The following is a 19019-nucleotide window of genomic DNA, read 5'->3' as shown; positions in this document are numbered from 1 at the left end:
TGTTCCATTTAGTACGCCCAAAATTATACGTTGGAAATATTAAATATATTCTATGTACAGAAATTTACTTAGCATTAACACGTGAAGTTGCGGTTTCAATGACTAAAAAGGGTTCCTTTATTTTATCCATAAAGACATAATTGGCTACGATTTCTATAATATACCAAAAAAGGTTAGTGAACAGTTACACACCTATAATTTAAAATAACAAGTAAGATATGTTACGTTTTGACCGCCTATGAAATTTTTATTTTTAACACAGAAGTTAAAATTTTAAATATTTTTCTTTCAACACGAAACGTAAAGTTTTAGATGAATAAATCACTGGTTGTCTTAATAAATATTGTTGAAATGAATATCTTGAATTGCAACAACGTGGCAGCGAGCTGGTAGTGGGCTGGTGGCGGGCTGACAGCAGAGTCCAGGCGAGCCCGCGCGCAGCAGGGCGGCAGACGGCAGCGGCGCTCGGAGCGGTCAGCGGATGCTGCGGCACTCTTCGCTTATCGATTTTCGTACCTTATCGTGGTGGCGTACGAGCGAGCGCGGGATCGCGTGGTGAGTGTGCTCGTGCTGAGTGCGGACACGGTGCGGCGCTCTCGTAGGGTGCGGGCGGGCTCCGTCATCTGTGGAGGGCGGTCATGGGCTCGCGGCGCGGCGGCGGCGGTACGCGTGCGAGGCGTCGCGCGGCGGGCCGGGCACTGCCCGCCCGCGCCCAGCGCGTATTGATCGCTGCGCGCGCAAGCCGCCGCCCTCGCACATGAATGGTCCCCGGTGAGCAGCTCACGTGCTCGCCGTCGCCGCCGCCGCCGGGGCCTGCTCGGCGTGACCTCCGCGCGGCTCCACACTGCATGTCGATACTCCCGACTCACAACCCGAGACTCCCGACAGTCTCGACATTTCATATTCGATAAAAAAACTATACTTACCCATAGTGATTTTCCTAGTAACACTTTTTTCAACGATATCTTCAAGTAATCTAAGACTGTTCATGTTCTTAAAAATTTTTGTTTAATAGATAAATTTAACATTTGTTCAACAATCCATGATCCAAAATAAGAGTATTATTCGGTCGGAAAAAGCAACAATCACGAAGAAATAACTCGGAGATGAGCATATTGCAAAGAATCGAAACGATTGTGCACAGCACGGAGTTTGTAGTTGCCTGGAGGAATCATAATGGAGCATTGAACGACAGGTTTATGAGTGAGGGGCGTCGCGACGCGGCGGTATTGAGCCGGCTGACGCTCAAATGCGCCTATATTGCCAATATGCGCCTTAATGCGCTGTCACTGATCACAGCAAATCCCTTCCACAGTTTATACGGGCACTGATTACCCTTAATACTCTGCCAGTTCAATGACTAAGCGTAAAAATTTAACAATAGCCAGATTTGCTCTTGTTCATTTGCAAATATCTAAAACCCTCAAGTATTTTTGTTTTACAAAACAAAGCGTATGATACAATTAGAAACGTTTCATGACGTACGTAGAAATAATTATACAGCTTCAATAATTGGATCAAGCAAATGAAAAGATTTTGTGACATGAAAAGATTGTATGAAGGTCTAATGAGATTATTCAACGATAATGTTGATATTATTAGACAAAAAATACGTAGTCGTAAAATGAATACTTAGTTAACGTAATACAATCTGTATTAGGCACAAATCATTTGGTCGCTATTTACGGAAATATCTGTAGCTTTATATATAGAAACTTCAAGGAAAATAATAAGAGTGTGCTACGTCTTGGAATAGGGATGAAGTGACAACTCTACGCATTGCTACGCGGTCTACGCGAGCTCTACGATGTTACAATAATATAAGCATGGAAATGAAAACGTTTCAATCTCGTTCGTAGAGAGAATATTGATAAACTACGATTTAATATTAAGATAATTTCATGTGGAAAATTATAATATCAATCTCATTGCATTTGTCTAAGTATTTTGATATATAGTGATGAAGATACATGAAATCTTAGTTACAAACTTCGATTTTAGTTTTCTTATCTTTTTCTGATCGATTTTGCTAGATTTAATATATTATTAAAGTAAATTTACGTCATAACTATGTACATAAAGCAATGTTCGTGTTACTAAATAAAGTATCGTTTCTCTACATAAAGCTCGCCGTAGCTAGATAAAAGCAAAGCAGTAAAATGTAACTTGTTTAATACAGCAGGGGATTAAACTTGGTGCTGTATTTATTTTTTTAACTTAATACAACCTCCAGAGCTGACTTTGTGGAAATACATTTCTTGTTCTCCCCCTAGGGGGCCGTGTTTCGAAAAATATTTTCGCTGTACGTGTAAAGAATACATTTCGTCGCGATTAAACCCTGACTATCACATGATTGTAATGTGTTGTCAGTGAATTCTAGATAAAGTATTGTTAATTGCGATTTTTATGTAAAAGTACAATTTTGAATACCTAACATAGCATCATTTAAAATAAAATAATAATGAAGCGAATAACCAAAAACGTATTTTCTGGTTTTATATCAAATCGCAACATCTAGTTCGGTTGTTAAATTTTATCAACTCTGTTACAGTTCTACACTGGAAGTTCACATAAAATAATGTTGTATCAAATTAAAGCACCACAAACAGAGTTTGCACAATTCGACGTAACAGCGACCAGACTACCATCAAATCATAAATGTAATCAAATCCGCCCGACAAACATCACAGCGTGCACTACAATGTGCTCACAAACTTATAATTGTAGGTCTGCCTATAGCATATATATGTATACAGCATTGTGTATGGACGAGTATGTGTCGACGCGGCAGGACGCTACATGGAACATGGAAAAGTAGGAGAATTGACACACAGATACTTTTTCATCTTGTCGTGTTAACGATGATTTTGATTTCATTAGATTTCATGCTTCCAGTATTTATGAAACTGTTAAAAGCAGGCGTGTGTATGCGTATTAGCATATTTAGCATATGTCCATCAAGCCTTCACTTATTTAATGACCGATTTTAGTTTCATTTTATAGCAAAATAAAAAAAAAACATTTAAAAATAAACATCTTTCTTACCGCCCTCGTCTTGGCCTTTCAAAACCTAACATAAATTATATTTTGTAGGTGATAAAGCGCGATATCAGGCAACGAATAAGTAAATTGGCAACACTGATTTCAGTAGCACTTCAGTTCTACTTTCTTTATATGTCTTAGTTCTAGATGCGACGCTTTGCGCTCCAAGTCTAAGGAAATATGTCGAGCGAGGTGTCATCGCTGCTCCCGAAGGCTGTGGACTGTTGCCAGCCAGTAAAAAGCCTATAGCATGCATACAGGAATATTATATGTTTGGACGACACGTTACCGCTTAAAATGCTATTTCCGAGTTCTTCCATAAAAAAAGCGTTTTATTTTGAAATGAAAACTTACTTAAATGTACGTTCACAAACCATATTTGTGCATTTATATACCTAAAAGATTTCTATTTTTCCATATTTTTCTCGACTTCAAGATAAGTATTGCCAAACTGCCAATAGGTAATCATGAATTGTTTGACTGATTTCATGATTATTTTGGAAGCAAGCGTAGTAAAGATTGCTCCAGTTTGTAAGCGGGTCTCTATCGTGTATAAACATGTAGATAGTGTAGATACGTACGTCGGCAGCTACTCCGTGACCGGAATGAGTGATGGAAGACGGGAACCGGTCGGGTGGCCACAGGAAGGGACGCCAGTAAAATGACTTTCTCACCGAAAAATACTACACGAAGCCTTTTATATTTCATATCACAATTTCTGTTAAAGGCCCTAACTGTAATAAATAGACCCCGATTTATGTAATATCGGGTAGTTGTTCGAAGACAGCAGTGTACTTATATGAAACAGACTGGATAAAGGAGGTTAAAGTATTAAAGTAAAACGAAATATTTATTTAGAAGTACTTATTAAGTTTCAAATCAAAAAACGCTATGATGTTTAAAATGCCGCAATAGACTTGCAACTTTATACATTTTCGAACACACTTAAGTCACAAAGTTTATATTGGATACTGAAATGCAGAATGCAGTTAAATAATGCACCAAGAAAGTCTGTGCAGTGTCCTCGGCGCAAGGCCTGTCCGCTTCTATCATACGGCACGAGACCATTATACCGACTGAAGTTAATCTATAGTTAACATTTAACTTATGATCGTAGTTCAACCATTCCGTGCTATCGTGCAGAATGTATTTTTGTATAATATCGAGGCAGTCGGGATCAATACTTTAGTTATTGATAAGCGAATATACAACATTTAGGTATCTCAGTACATCCAACGTTAATCCTATTCTCATTCTTAAAAGTACATCACTATAAATGATGACATTCTTCAAAGTATTAGTACATCAACTGAAATCTAACTTTAGATTTAAAGGTTTAAGAAAGTTACCCGTAAACGAATCTTATTACTCTTTTGTCGCGGCATGCAAGTTTAAAGTACAGAATTCAGAAGAGCGATCGACAAAGTTGTGGCTGTCGCGACCAAAGCGGATTACTTGTTCAGCCTTCCTCGCTCGGCGGCTCCCGGGAATATCGCAACGATAACGCGATTATTTGAGCTCGCCGGAGTTGAGGGGACACACTATCCGTATTGTGAGCTTGCCCGGGTTCATGTTAGCCGAGTTGAGTGCCACTAGTTAGCGTTTCGCATTCGAGTGTGACGTCAACGGATACCACACGCGGCCAACTTGATTCCGCCCAATTATACACTGGAGCTGCAGTTACGGCCAATTACGAATTCGGTCGAGTTGTTATTGGCTCTATGATACCCGAATCTAATTGCATTCATGATCGTAAGGCTCTTGTAGTCTTCGTGTTCGACCTCTAGTTATTCTAAAGAGCATCTAAGTTGGATGAGTTTTATTTCTCTTCTTTCTAAATAAAGATAGTTTTGCGGCAAGGTCGCCGCTCACTCTGCCATTGTACGTCGAAACATAAATGTGCCAAATTGAGCGCAAATATTCACAAGACCCTTATCTCTGTGTAATGAAATGAGTGGCGTGTACAAATTGCCCTCTAGCCCTTACATTTGCACTCCCACTAACAATAGGTAATTGCTTGGAACCTTTCGGACTAGTTTCAGATGCAAAACTAAACTGTTAAATATCCTTAGATTAGCTTTTGAATGTGGTTAACCCAAAACCTATCTCTTCCTTACAAAGAAACGAGGATAAAGTATTTTGTTTGAAGGGTTCATCAATAGCGTTAACTTAAGGAGTTAAGCAAACCAACTCTACAAAATCAAGCTCATAAAATTAAAACGAAAATTAAAGAGTAAGGGTTTAACAAAAATATTATGCTCTTATTTACGTAGAGAGAATAATTAGCAGAGGGCAGCGGGCCAAAGTTGTGGAGGCGAGCGAATAGCTTTCAAAGGAGAAACAAAGCCAAGTGGATATCTTACCAGCTCGCGTTGCATCCGACCGCGACCGACCCCTGCAACAAGGAAATACACTTTTGATTCTCTATTTTATTGCAGCTATAAAATTAATTAGCCTTCCTTATTAAAAGTTAATTCAAGACTCATTTTATTCATAGAATACTAAACTAAGTTCATGTACTATTGTTGTACACTGCAATGGTACATAATATTTAAGTGGTTTAAGAGAAACTAAACATTTAATTAAGTAAAATAATAGAATGGGTGCTTTCTATTTAAATCACACCGACGGCCAAAATGAAACACAATTAATAAATTTTATTGCCATACAGGGCGTAGCTGACCTTTCTAACGCAATTATTCCATGGAAGAGTTATTTTCAATTTAACAATACTTCGCTAGTTTTACAACAAAGGACGATTAAATTCCTTCAATCCTAACAATGGGCGAAATGTATTTAATTGAACACAATTTCTACCTTCGTTCATCTACGAACCTATGGTTAACTATAAATCCATGTTCCTAAAAATGGCATCCTGATATTTTATAACATTTTTATTTTGAACCTTATACGAAATGTTTTCCTAAAGTCAATTAACTTTTCGAAATGAAACGTAATTTCAATACATTAAATCGTTTTATAGTTCTTAACGACTGTAGAATTGTCACTTCTCTAGAGGGGCGGGGCTGTCCGGACGATACAAGTCTCAAGTCAAGTGCAGTCATTCGAGGAACCTCTTTACTGACACCCTATGAAAGTTGAACGCGGATATAGGTTAGATAAAGTGCTTAAGTGGAAATTGATCACGAGCGTTTGAGATAAAATCAAACTTAAAGATTTTCTCTATCACATAAAGTGAATACACAACTTTTGTCGTTGCGCTAACTTCGAGATTTTCTAACTGGTGTATTTTATTTGTGCTCGCGGATAGTTGAACTTCGTAATACGATCGCTGAAAAGTGCTCGAAGCCACCTCAAAACGTTCATGTTTGGCTCCGTATTGTGTTGTTCAGATGTCAGCGACTACTTATCTGGGACCGAAGTATATTGTGCTTGAGAGAAAATAGCTGGCAATTATGCTGGAAATATTTCTATTTACCACGATATTTTCGCTGGATTGACGTGCTTTCACGTTTCGTGTCCCATGTTTAGATGTGTTTGGAGTATTTTGATTCTTGATGAGCACGTCAATATTTGGAGTTAGTTAGGTGGGATCGTTTTAATCAGCGCTTGTTTATTTGTGACCACTTGTTAATGATGGCGCATGTGTGAAGTGGGTCGCTGCTAGTTCCGCGCTCGGCGTCGTCACCAGCTGCGGCTGTCACCGGCTGCCATGATTGATTGGCGTCCACCCGCAACCCACAGCCGCATTTAGGGTATCCATAGCGATAACTTTACGTCACTATTAGATCTCCCGAAACTTGCCTTCAAATGGATAACAAATCCGATACATTAATTATCTTAACTACTACTACTACCTACTTACCTTTACTAGTAGAAAGCTAGTTAAACATTAATGTATTATAAAACAGAATAGTTCATTTCGCTAATAATTTATAAGCGTCTAACCTAATGAGAAGTTATACTTGTCAGCATTTATGAAGCACTTAATCTGGAACAACAGCGGAACGTTCATAACACCAATAACAAAGTTTCCAGTGAAATATCTCGGCAGCCTCATTAACACATAAACTAGCTTTTCAGACAGCTAACTATAGCTAGCTCCATTCATTTGCTCCACTTTGGAATCTCAATAGGCGTCTTCCCTTTTTCTCAAAAAACCGCCGGCCTCTTTAACATGCAATCTAAATTCCGATTTAAACTGTGATCGCTCACAGTCCAAAGGGTCTAAGAGCTGAGGAATCTCGGGAATGCAATCAAAAACGTCTCAATGGTACTGAGCGATCTAAGGAAGCGACACACATCAAATGGTTCGGCACGCTCCTCCAGCCTCACCGCAGATGTGACTGATAGCCGAACCATGTCATATCACATCTTTATTACACTCATAGATACGTTTAATCTCTGCTTTTGCCTCACTCTACTCAGAATCCACTGTAACCATCCATTGTATTACGTAACCGCGCATTGTAATGTGCTACTGCAATACAGTTATTTTTTGCAACAGTTAATTAAATCAAGAAATGAAATAGCATTAAAATTGTCTAGTAGTTCTAGGACGGTCTGCGGTGGACAGATTGAGTGCGGTATAAAATATTTTACCAGAGAGGCGTTCAGCTGCACAATATTAATTTTCTTTACTGCCGTGCTACCGGCTTAATTTAACTGACCCAAAATAATTAAATTATATTCATTTCACACTTCTCGGGCACGAATTTGGTAGATCCTTTTTTGCGGTGTGTTTTCTCATTTTCCAACATAAGTTGAAATTGGAATGCCTATTTATCTCTTGAGAGACTAATTAGAGCTAAATGATTTGTTAATGTCAACAATATTAGGGCGGAGAGCAAATTCCGTGAGCAATCAGCATTGAGCTTAACATACAATATGTAAGTAGGTAGTGATGTGATCGATACCGTGCATTGTTAGATTCGGAGACGGGTGCCGGCGGCGCGTAATTTCCGCTCCGTTCAGCTTAATCGCGCCGTTTCCTGTATCGGCTTATGAATCTTTTGATACTCCGCGTGCCACAATTCGCGAATCAATTGATTACCCCAAACGTTCATGGTAATCACCGCACAACATCGGCTTGGGACTGTGATCTAGTTCGGGCATTCGGGATATTTTTAGCCTTTATTATAAACACGTCAAACTGAGAGCTCGGTACTTTAATTGGTGAGTTCATTTGATGTAACGTGGTTTCTTTCTTTAGTGGCCTCATATTTTTTCTTCTTTAAATATTTACGCGTACCTGGAACGTAGAGCTTATTTTCCATCCCTGCATCCATGTAGAGCAGATGTAATTACTTATTATTTCCTGTTTTTTTTTGTAATGTAGGTAAGCTTTGTTTAATTTAGTTCCCGCTCTAGTGATTATTCAAATTGTTTCCCTATTGTAGTGGTTTCAGATTGTTTTACAGTTTAACTATGGCTAGGTAGATTAATTTAGGTCAAGTTGTCATGGAATTCATGGCGTGGTATCTTGTTGCAAAATAGTAATTAGATATTTAGATATAATATGCTAATTGCAATAATCGACACATACATTCCTGATCAGATAATATCTACTAGATGATCGAACAGCAACCGAGGCAATTTAGAAAAATGAGATACGCGGAATACATTCAACCTAAATAAACCTATCGGTCGAGTATTCATACGATGAAAGGGTAGAAACATGCAACGTAATCAACTGGGTTGGTTTTAATCATCGAGGGGTGTACATTCGACACGGCCAGCCATGTTGTGCCATATCTACACGTTACCTACACCGCTCGCGACATTGTAACATTATTTGAATACACGAACAGTTTATCCTAAAACGACACGGCACAATAACGGCTATGCAGAATGTATGGTTGTTGATACCAGCGACTGTATTTCGATATTCAGTTATTGGTTGGTTATTTTTTAAATAGCCGAATACGTGTTTGTTTTGCGATGGCTTAACATTTAGTAATTTTTATGAAATGTAAAAGGCAAAAATCGACTTGATTCTCGCTTCAAATTTTATATTTTTAATTCCATCCTACAGTTTCTGTCTTATTACAGTACAGTAGTACCTACTCTTTCTTGTTATTGTAGTTTTAGTATATTTACATTACATACGACATTCTGCAAGTTTGCCACATTGTCTAAAGTATAAATTCTTAACATTGTCAGCAGGTGCTATACATTTTTCGCCGTGAATGTGCTAAGTACCATAAAAAGAGAATAAATCAAGTCTGATACTGCTCTAAATAAATGTAATTTACGGTTACGTTTCGCTTTCCGTGAATAAAATGACGTTACTCCAGCCACCGTATCTTGGGGAAATTCTTACACTTTTGTCCGGAGTTTTTAGTAATGTGATTATGAAACGCGAACTCTCGTTTAAAAGTAATTACAGGTCAAAAAGGATGAATTAGGTCATTGATAAAATACAATGTAGCTAGCCTACCTATTGTCTTGTTATGTTGTACTTATCAGAATTAAGAAGATCCTATGTATAATTCTATCCAGTTAATTGAATTAAAATTGTTTGTTCTACAGTAAGATGAAATATCAGTACATTCATGTTGCTAGAGTTATTTTTGACTATTCTCTAATGTTGAAGTTCAGTCAGACTTGTATCCACTAATCAATTATACAATCCAGCTGATCAGATCTCCCTGTCACCGAATCCGTGCCATTACATAAATTAACACCATAGAAGCATTCCATTCCGAATAGCTCGCTTTTCTTGCCCTCCGTGCAACGTTCACGTAACTATGCCCGAAGAAGTGGAATTTCTACTTAACAATGTTGTGTTTTTACTTCGTTTTTGCTGCACGGTGGTGACAAATGGATTAGATAAGGTTTCTGTGCCAGGCAGGAGATGGGACATAAAATCGTTCGTAATGGATTCATAAGGCGAGCGAGTACAAACCGCGGCCGCGACTCGCGTTATGACTTCACTGTTTAAACGACATCTACTTTAATGGAGGAACCTAGTCGGGCATTGTTAAGCATGAATTGTTATAATAAAAACGAAGTGCGGTCTTCTCTTACAATTTTATAATCAAGAAGCCTTGACTTAATCAGATAATTAGATTATTATTCTTCTTAAAGAGCTTTTTCAGATAGCTAAGGTCGACAGTCTACTCAACGTATTCTTTCATGATTGCTGTCGAGAAGCAACTAAGAAAGTAAGTACCTACGATAGTTTTTTTTACTGAACTTGCAACTAATCTTAATGTGTGTGTGTGTCATGCGAACATAGCCTTATTTTTAGATTTAATAAAAAAACAATTATTCATTGAATAACGATTTACTTACGCGTTTTAATCGGGATAGCCCGACTAGTTTCGGGCCCAATCGTAGTTCTTAATCATGGGCTGACGTGGCGACTCCATAACTAGTCGGGCCATCTCGATGAATACGCGTAAGTAACGTTATTAAATGACTTATAAATGAAGATGATTTGAATTCTGAACGAATTCTTAAATAATATATACAAAACCAAAATAAATCGTCGTTAACATTTCAAAATTGAATTTAAACTTCAGAAATAATCTTATAAGTTCCAATTCCAAATGTGAGCTGAATTTCGGTTTTATCAGGGCAAAGTAAGGAGGAAGGAAGCGGGGAATGTGCCGGGAATGTTTGCTTAGAGACTAGACGGCAGTGCCGCCGCGCCGGCTGCCAGCGACACGCCGACACGCCGACGGACGTAGCCCTCGACTGATCTCGTGAAATCGTTAACACCCCTTTTAAAACGAAATATCGTTTGTAGGTCACATGTATTTAATTAATTCTTGCTTTCGGTTTTGCATGTTATTTTTTTTGTGAAGTAGATTATAATGATATGAGGTTCTTAATTAAATATTGACTTGCGTTGAACGTTAAATGTCCATACCTCTTTGAGATATTGCTTTTGAGTGATGCTCAAGAAAGTAATGAGCTTTTGAAGTTTAAAATTGTAATAAATAAATAAAAGTACACAAACATACATTTAACGGGATATTTGTTCAAACAACAAAATAATATTAATTAGACATTTTAGAACGAGAAATGAGAAATACAATTCGCGAACATCCCCAAATTCTAAACAGAGATGAAGCACGTTAAAAGACACATTATGTATTTAGTGTTATTTGAATAACAAATCAAGCAAGTACACAGTTGCTCGTTCGTAAACGCCGCAATTCAAACAATTGATACGAACTAAACTTAGCTACAGTTCTTATTGTGTTTCGAGGGGAAATTGCTCGGAATTATCGAGTCTTGACGTACACACGAACCCCATAATTATCGACTATATGTACAAATGTATAGACTCTACCGATATCACAGAATGTCGGTCTCTATACGTTTATTGCAGTACTTTTTTGCCGAATCTTTTTAATTTCCATGATACTGATGCGAGGGTGGTTAATGCGATTTTTTGCAGGACACGATAACAAAACAAATTTCCGTCGTGATTATCACGAATCGTATTTAGAAGGCTATATGTAGTTTATAATACGGCATTTAGTTATATTTAACGAAGCCATGTATTGTAATTTACGATTTAAGAAATAAAAAAACCTAAAGTCTCAGTAATGTCTATTTTCCCAAACTCAATGACAGATGGCGCTAGTGAACTCAGTAGAACGAAGATTCAAGCAATTTGAATCTAACTAGGTTACCACCACTTACTTAAAGTTTGTTAGTTGATTTAAAAAATGCATTAGATAAGAAAAATATGTCATATTTATCTACTACTATCAATGAAGTCGTTTTAGGCATAAAAAGGTGACACAGGATGTAACTCAGAAAGGAAATCGCGGACCGGTTAGGTTTCTATAATGCGGTCTTAAAGTGAGGGCCTATCGGTTGTCGTAACCACAGGACCATCCTGTGCAAGCCCGAAGGGAACAACACAAAATATAAACAAAAAGTTATTTAATAAACTGAACGTTAAATTAACATGCCAACAAAAAGATTAGCAGGTAAATTAAAATTGAAAACTGTTCGTCGACGTCATTTTAAACACGCGACTAGCTGTGTAAGTATTTGCGTTACTATAGTTACTTAATAACGGTAGGAAAGCAAGTAAGAGGTCATAAATTTAAAGTCACCAATATTTATTTTCTATGATAGAATTTGGGAGTTAGCTAACTACCTTCAACGAAGGTAGTAAAACCATGGCTGAGTTTGTTGAAGTGATAATGACACGAGCGTGCTATCTTTATAAATTATTGATTTTTCAAAAAACTTATACATCCCATGGGAAAGGTTTACCAAATCAAAATACTTTATGAAGTAGCTTTGTTAAATAAAGATCAGAAAATAAACTCCCACGGTTATGAGGGTATACTGATTTTATCTCGAAAATGCTGTAGGTAAAAAAACCACAATAAGCTTATCACAACAATAAACCGACACAATAAAATTAAAAACATTCCAACATACGAATCAAGAATCTAAGATTGTGTAATATCAGTTACGTAGTTGTTCAAGCTTTAAGAGCTTTACGTTTAGTTACAAATGTAATAACTAGATGGCGTTGTTCATTTAGACGCGATTCCTGAATGGCGGTGTTAAGATTCTCGCACGAGTTTATGTAAAGGACTTGTGACTTCGCTTCGTCGCTTCGAGCCGGCTCGGTCTGTAGTAGTTCACGGACTCTACGGGCCGAGGCAACTAACCTAACCAACTTCTTGGACCTCATTCGCGGGGTGGCGGGTCGACTCTCGAGTCAGGAAAAATTGAAACCCCGCACAAAAATATGATAATGAAAGATTTTGCTAGGTAAAAATATGTGTGTAACATTGTAATTTGTGATAATTACAATTAGTATCAAAGCATACGTAAACTCTCGTTGTATTTTGTGTTTTTAGATTAAAGTAATTCTTTACGACGACACACGGACGAGACACGATGGTCGCACTGAATGTTTGAGCGTTGTACGTTTTTGCCATCAATTATTTGCATTGCGTTGAAAGAAGCAGGTAGTTGCATCAATTTCAATGGGCTACGGGTGTCTTTTGTCTTGTAAGATTTATTGCAATGTACGTTGACTATTGACATTTACTAGGTTGGATATACGTCTATGCGAGTTAGAAAGAAATAATAATTATTTTTAAATGCCTGTTTGACAGGTTTTCAAAACATACTTGTCTTACTGTGTAATTAAGTGGAAATGTGTCGAGTCGATTTCTGTGAAGTATAAATGAAAACATTCTCTAGAAGCTTGTTTAGGGAGAGGGTACAATAATTTGTGACGAGCTCAGTCGTGGTTCTTATTGAGTTTCGACGAGGGGTCTTAAATCGTCATTGCAGTATTTAGCGAACTTTAAAGGGACGACGGGAGCATGAAACGGTATTTATGTAACATTTATTCCTAAAGCGAGGGCTTTAGACCCCATTTTCATACTTATTGTTTCATCGCAATACACTTATAGATATTTATTGTCTGCAGGTCTCTATCGACTAGAAGTTTTTTAATGTTCCGATTGATTTTTGCCGAGCTCGTTCCGTACCAGGTGGAGTGGAGATTTGTTGTTTATTTCTGGCAAATCGTGAGCGTGCCTGGTTTCCACTATAATAACACTATATCGGCCATCAATTTATAGTTAATAGCTCAACATCTAGAGTAAAACTTTTGTCGTCAAACAACAGTTATTGATTTTAGCACATTCAGTTGTTTCAGACAGGGTCGTTTGAGGGCGCGAGCGGGCCTGCGAGGGGTTTTTGGGGGGAGGGGTGGCGAGGTACGCGGGGGAGGCAGGGTAGGCAGTAAAACGGCAACCATACCTCCACACGTGAATATTTGATGGCTGAATCTCGCTGTGGCTACGGATACAAGGGTATTCAGGTTATCAGGCGCAGTCCTAAGACTGAATCGACGTAGACATTAATTAACTTTGCTGATTACAGGCTAAGCTTTGAAATGAGATAGCAAGTTCATTCTTATACCGCTCCGAAATGGGTTTCATTTAAATTTATGAATACGGAATAAATAACATCAATCTGATACTTAATGGGATGTCTTATTACGTTACCGACGCGGCAACGATAACATTCAAAATGTTATTGTACCTCGGAGTCGAACATTGTTATTCTAGCTTCTGCATAATTTGGTTTATTGCATATTATTTATTCGCATTGAATGCTACGTGATCTGTTACATACATGTAAGAGCAATACATTATCTTACCTAAAACACGAGTATAAAGTATTTACGAAGTTTCTTTTGCTCTGTTTTTCTTGTGCTACTGAGAGCGTAGTCAGTGGGTGTAACCTTAAATAATTGATTCCATCTGGCAAAACGAGATCTTCCTTATTTTCGTCGGCGACAATTTTACCCTAGCTTCCTTTTTTAACTAAAAGTGTCCCTACTATTCCTACGTACGCTGCGGAATTATGCATGACTGTAACTAGTGACTCGGTTTACATAACAAATGTGATCTACGCCCGGGGAATTAAATGTTGAAACTTCTATTTAAAGTAGGTACACGTTATGAAAACGAAAAATGCTGCATTGGTTGCTGGGAATCGTATTATTTAAATAAAAGCGGGCCTTCTTTTACCATTAACATTTGTAAGAGAATATTTATGTCGTCTGGTGTCATATCTAAGGTTGGTTATTATTTGAAGGCATATTTCTTTACCATTCATTTACTGTCACATTCATCTTCATTACACAGTTTCCGCTCCGCCGGTGATGCGGCGTCAACGCGCTTCCCGACGCGAACTTAAAAAACATGCACGGAGTTCCGTGGGAGACGGATAATGATTGTTTACACCGATAATTATATTCGTTGAGAACTTGGCGGTTGCACTGCCGCGCATCCGGCACATTTGTTACGCTGAGTTCCTACGCTTGATACCATTAAGTTTCGTATTTAAGATCATGTTTAATTTGGTGCTTTTGAGATTAGGCTATTTACCTACGATACTAATATAATACATCAAAAGAAGATTTGTTCACGCTAAAAGTCAAGAAAAAGTGAAGTTTTGTAACCACAAAGTAAACGAAATTTTCAGGTATAGAGAGAACCACGACGCAGGTACACGGCAAACATAAAAACAACGTTTTATACAAATAACTCTTTGTTCTTTATTTTCTTATCATATTTTTGCAAAGTTCGTCAAAGAACTTAGATAGCATTAGGTTTAATTGTTAAAAAAATCGTGTTTTCGTACGAATTTGTGTGCGGTGGCTCCCTCGGGAGTTGTAAATGGGCATACAAAGGGCGCGGCGACGAGTAGGGTGCGTCCGTTACTGCTAAGTGACTTTTTTAATATTTTAACTTTGCCGTACTTTGTGAATTGCAGGTGATTATGTGAGCTCTCTTACCTACTTGTTAAAGACAGCACTTGTCTTGTTTTTTGTAAAAGGGTTGTATGTTAAAATATAATTAGGGGTACCTATTGATTTTTTTTGGTTGTGATAGCTGATGAGAAATAGCACTCCATTGTCGCATTAGTGGTCACAACTGTTCTCAATTCCTCAGGCTGTCTCAAGAATTAACCAACATTTTGATGACCCACTGCTGACGTACTTACGCTCATGATTTTAAAGATATTTTACTAAAGATCGGGAATTATTTATTCCGCCATATCCACTAGACCACCAGCCGGAACCGTTCGCACAACCGATTTCCCTTATTTCACGTCTCTGTAAAAGAAAACTCTGTTACTTTGAGTCATCATTAGCTCGAAAGCCAATAGATTCATCCCTTTTGAAATAACTTGGGGTTTCTCTCTCAGCTATTACCTCGCCATATAATTGAGACAAACCTCATCAGATATCGATCCTTGTTTGAAATAAAACTGTTCACGAGTAAAGTACCGACAGTTAGACATTGTCTTAAGGTTTTACGTGTTCGTAATAGATCTCGCAATGCTCTTAGCCTTATGTACACTTACCGTCATTACACCCTACATATTAGCCAAGTTTTTTCAAACGTTCGCCTAACTATTATTAATTTATTCAAGAGCTTGCGTAACCCACTTGCCCTTCGCCCTACCTTACACACTTTAGAATATTAATAGCGACGTGGCCCTTGATGTAAATAATCATATAATGTTATTTCGAAATTCAACCCGCTTATAAATATGTAGTTCTATGTAATCCAAAAAAGAATCGTAAATATATTTACAAAAAGAAACTTATGAAAACTTTGTGTCAAAGATAAGGCACATCTTAAGTCATAGTTTTCTCAATACAGCATCACTATTCAAGTATCTAATAATCATTTATCAGGCTTCCAGATTTTAGAGATTTCGAGTGTTTTATTCAAACTGTCGAGAAAAAAAAGTGCAACCTTTCATTTTCTTCAAACCTTCTACAAACTCTTCGTAACAAACAATATTTTAAGGAAGACATACTAAGTATTGCTTTCACTGGATAATCAAATTAGCGTTATTATTACTGATGTGTGGATTGACTCACTGTCAGTAGTCCAAGGTAAATATGGTAAGCACACGTAGTAACACATAATATACGGTTGTTTACCTAGTAATAATTTATCAACGTAAAGGTCACCATCGCTCCGCACACTATTTTTGTATATCGCCATGGAAATAAAAACCAAACCACATCGGCCTACCACGTCTTTCTTCACGATACAGTGTTGTTCAAGATACAGGAATATTGAATGTAGGATAGTATTACATGAGTCAAGCAAGAATAATTCCATTCATTACGACCTTGCAGCCACTGACACTATTCTGTAAGTTATCACCATTTCTAACACCTCACTAACCCCATTCCTGAGTATTGGTGCCGAAGTATCCGTGAGCTTTAAATCTGCTTGTTTTCAAACTTCAAAGATAAGCCGACAAAAAATATAGTAAAAGTCATTTGTAAAGTTAATAAAGAAGACCTATAAAGACTTTCTCCATCTTTTTTTGAATTTTCTACATGAATTAAACATTTATTCTACTTACGTGAGATTTGAATCTAATGGTAATAAATTAAACTATGTAAGTGGTGCCGGGAATCCAATTATTATCGGTAAGTAATTAGGTATCTTGGGAGAGACGCCGGGCGCGTTTCCTCAATAGATGCAAATCTCCGATCAGATCTAGATTACCGATGAAGGAGACCGTACTCGGATCTACTTAACTGATTTACTAGTTCTCTCGTTCCTAGACAAATACAGAACCGTACCGGGATTACTATGACTATCATAGTAGTTTGAAGTTAAGCTTTTTTCCCAGTTTCAGAAGGAAGCGTAGACTGAGTGTATTAGCATTTTCTTATTAAAAGTTGGATAAAAACTTAAGTAAGTATTAATTAAGTAGATTGTTTGCTGGGTAGTTTGAATTAGTAAAACTGTAATAAGAATTATCTAACTACGATTTAATATGTTGTATGAAAGTAGAATTTGCCTTAACAACAAGATGAAATTTACCTAAATTTAATTCCCGGACATAACGTTTTTCAAAATGCTTGTTCTTTTGTTCTCTTTTGGAGTTGAATTTTTTGAACATCTATATTTATTTGTTTACTGACGAGTTCCTATTTTTAGACAAAAGTGTTTTGGTTAGCGTTATCTCAGAGCCTTGACCTGATTTTAATAAGATGTAAATATATACCGCCTCCGCTTTTGTAGTAGAATCAATCTGTATTTAACGTTAACCTTCCGAACGTTAAATCGTTCTGCCCTTATAAGTACATCTATGTAAATATCAAACATTTGCATAATCAATATGAATATGGGTAGATTGACGTACAAATATGGTTTTTAATGTTTAATTAAGAACATATAGCATGCGACTATCTTTTGCTTTTGTAAATTTTAACAAAGAAGTTCGGATTAGTGTGAACTACATTGTATTAACTGATCTAATAATCGAAATAGCTCTCAGTGGTACAAAATTTGTAGTGTGGTAAATAATCCAACGGAAGTCGATTCATGACAAATCAAAGACATTACTTAATCAGATTACACTATAGAGACTCGGGTCTCTTGCTAAACTAGTTTTAAATAAGTAAATATATACCAATCTGTATAATTCGCTTAATTTAATTAATCAATTAACGGATAAAACTCATTTAGAGGTTATAAACATCAGACAACATGCACTTTTTTCACATAAAAATACTTCCTGTAATTAATTAAATTAAAAACTGTGTGAAATTGAAGCTAAACACTTCCATAATACATTTGTATTCTAAGTAACTTGTCACGGCCTTGGCACTGCTAATTATAACTTTGCAAACTGTGCCCCTCCTTATAAATTGTAAAAAAGGGATACCTCTGTCACGTAAGGTGGAGAGAGTATTAAAGGAGAAAATGTGTAATTGTTTAGTTGATATTCTTATTAATTATAGACATATATAAATGTAGTATGTTAAAAAAGTAGATTTTTACTATTGATTGGTTATTTGTTATTCTAATATTGAATCAAACTCTATACTGTGCTTAAAGCTTTCTGCAATGTAGAGCCCTAGTTTTACGTTTTTTTATCGATTCCTTTTTTTAATATTACGAAAAAGACTGATAACAAGAGTATTTAATACAACCTGTTGCCCGCAGGTCATACATACATAATTTTATTATATTAGTACTTATTTATAATGGACTGGCGAAAATTAATCCTAAGAAAAAACAAATGGACAACTCATACTAGTCCATCTAAATTTAAAACGTCCAAAGTAACACGTGTCATAAAATCAAACACATAAAGTGCATGATTCTTTTATATCACCTTGTGCGTAATACTCTCATTGTGCAGGCTTATAGCTGGCTGGTTTGACGCCCGCGTACAGACGCCGACACTCGCAGGGCCACAGGGGGCGCCTACGCAGCCGTCCGCGACCGATACACGATAACTTACTTACGTTCCCACATGCACTTTTCCATTGTTTACAAGAATACAAGCTCATTATGTCCTTGTAAAAGCATCGCCTACGCATCTTGCGTAACTGCTAATGCACGGATTAAAGATATGCGCTTGAGTTACGGTTGAAGCTACTGTTTTGACAAGTGTTCAAATGAGAATTTTAATCAACTTAATATGTTAGCGTTAAGTTTTTATGTTATGTGTAGGTTGTCAAA

The 19019-nt window shown here is 37.1% G+C and overlaps 1 protein-coding gene across 14 annotated transcripts in view; it reads right to left on the bottom strand.

The window, feature by feature from the left end:
* Positions 1–19019, bottom strand: part of LOC113497230 (protein turtle) — a 57652-nt gene that overhangs the window by 15368 nt on the left and 23265 nt on the right. For 10 of the 14 annotated variants that reach the window (XR_003400880.1, XM_026876686.1, XM_026876685.1 and 7 more), the window contains one exon: positions 5406–5437. The exons of 2 other annotated variants lie outside the window; for them this stretch is intronic. The gene's annotated coding sequence lies outside the window, so the exon portion shown is untranslated. 2 more of the 14 variants (XM_026876681.1, XM_026876684.1) reach the window with 2 other exon arrangements.

The sequence above is a fragment of the Trichoplusia ni genome, chromosome 9 (genome assembly GCF_003590095.1).
Source record: "Trichoplusia ni isolate ovarian cell line Hi5 chromosome 9, tn1, whole genome shotgun sequence".
Classification (NCBI taxonomy): Eukaryota; Metazoa; Arthropoda; class Insecta; order Lepidoptera; family Noctuidae; genus Trichoplusia; species Trichoplusia ni.
This window is presented reverse-complemented; position numbering and strand designations above follow the sequence as displayed.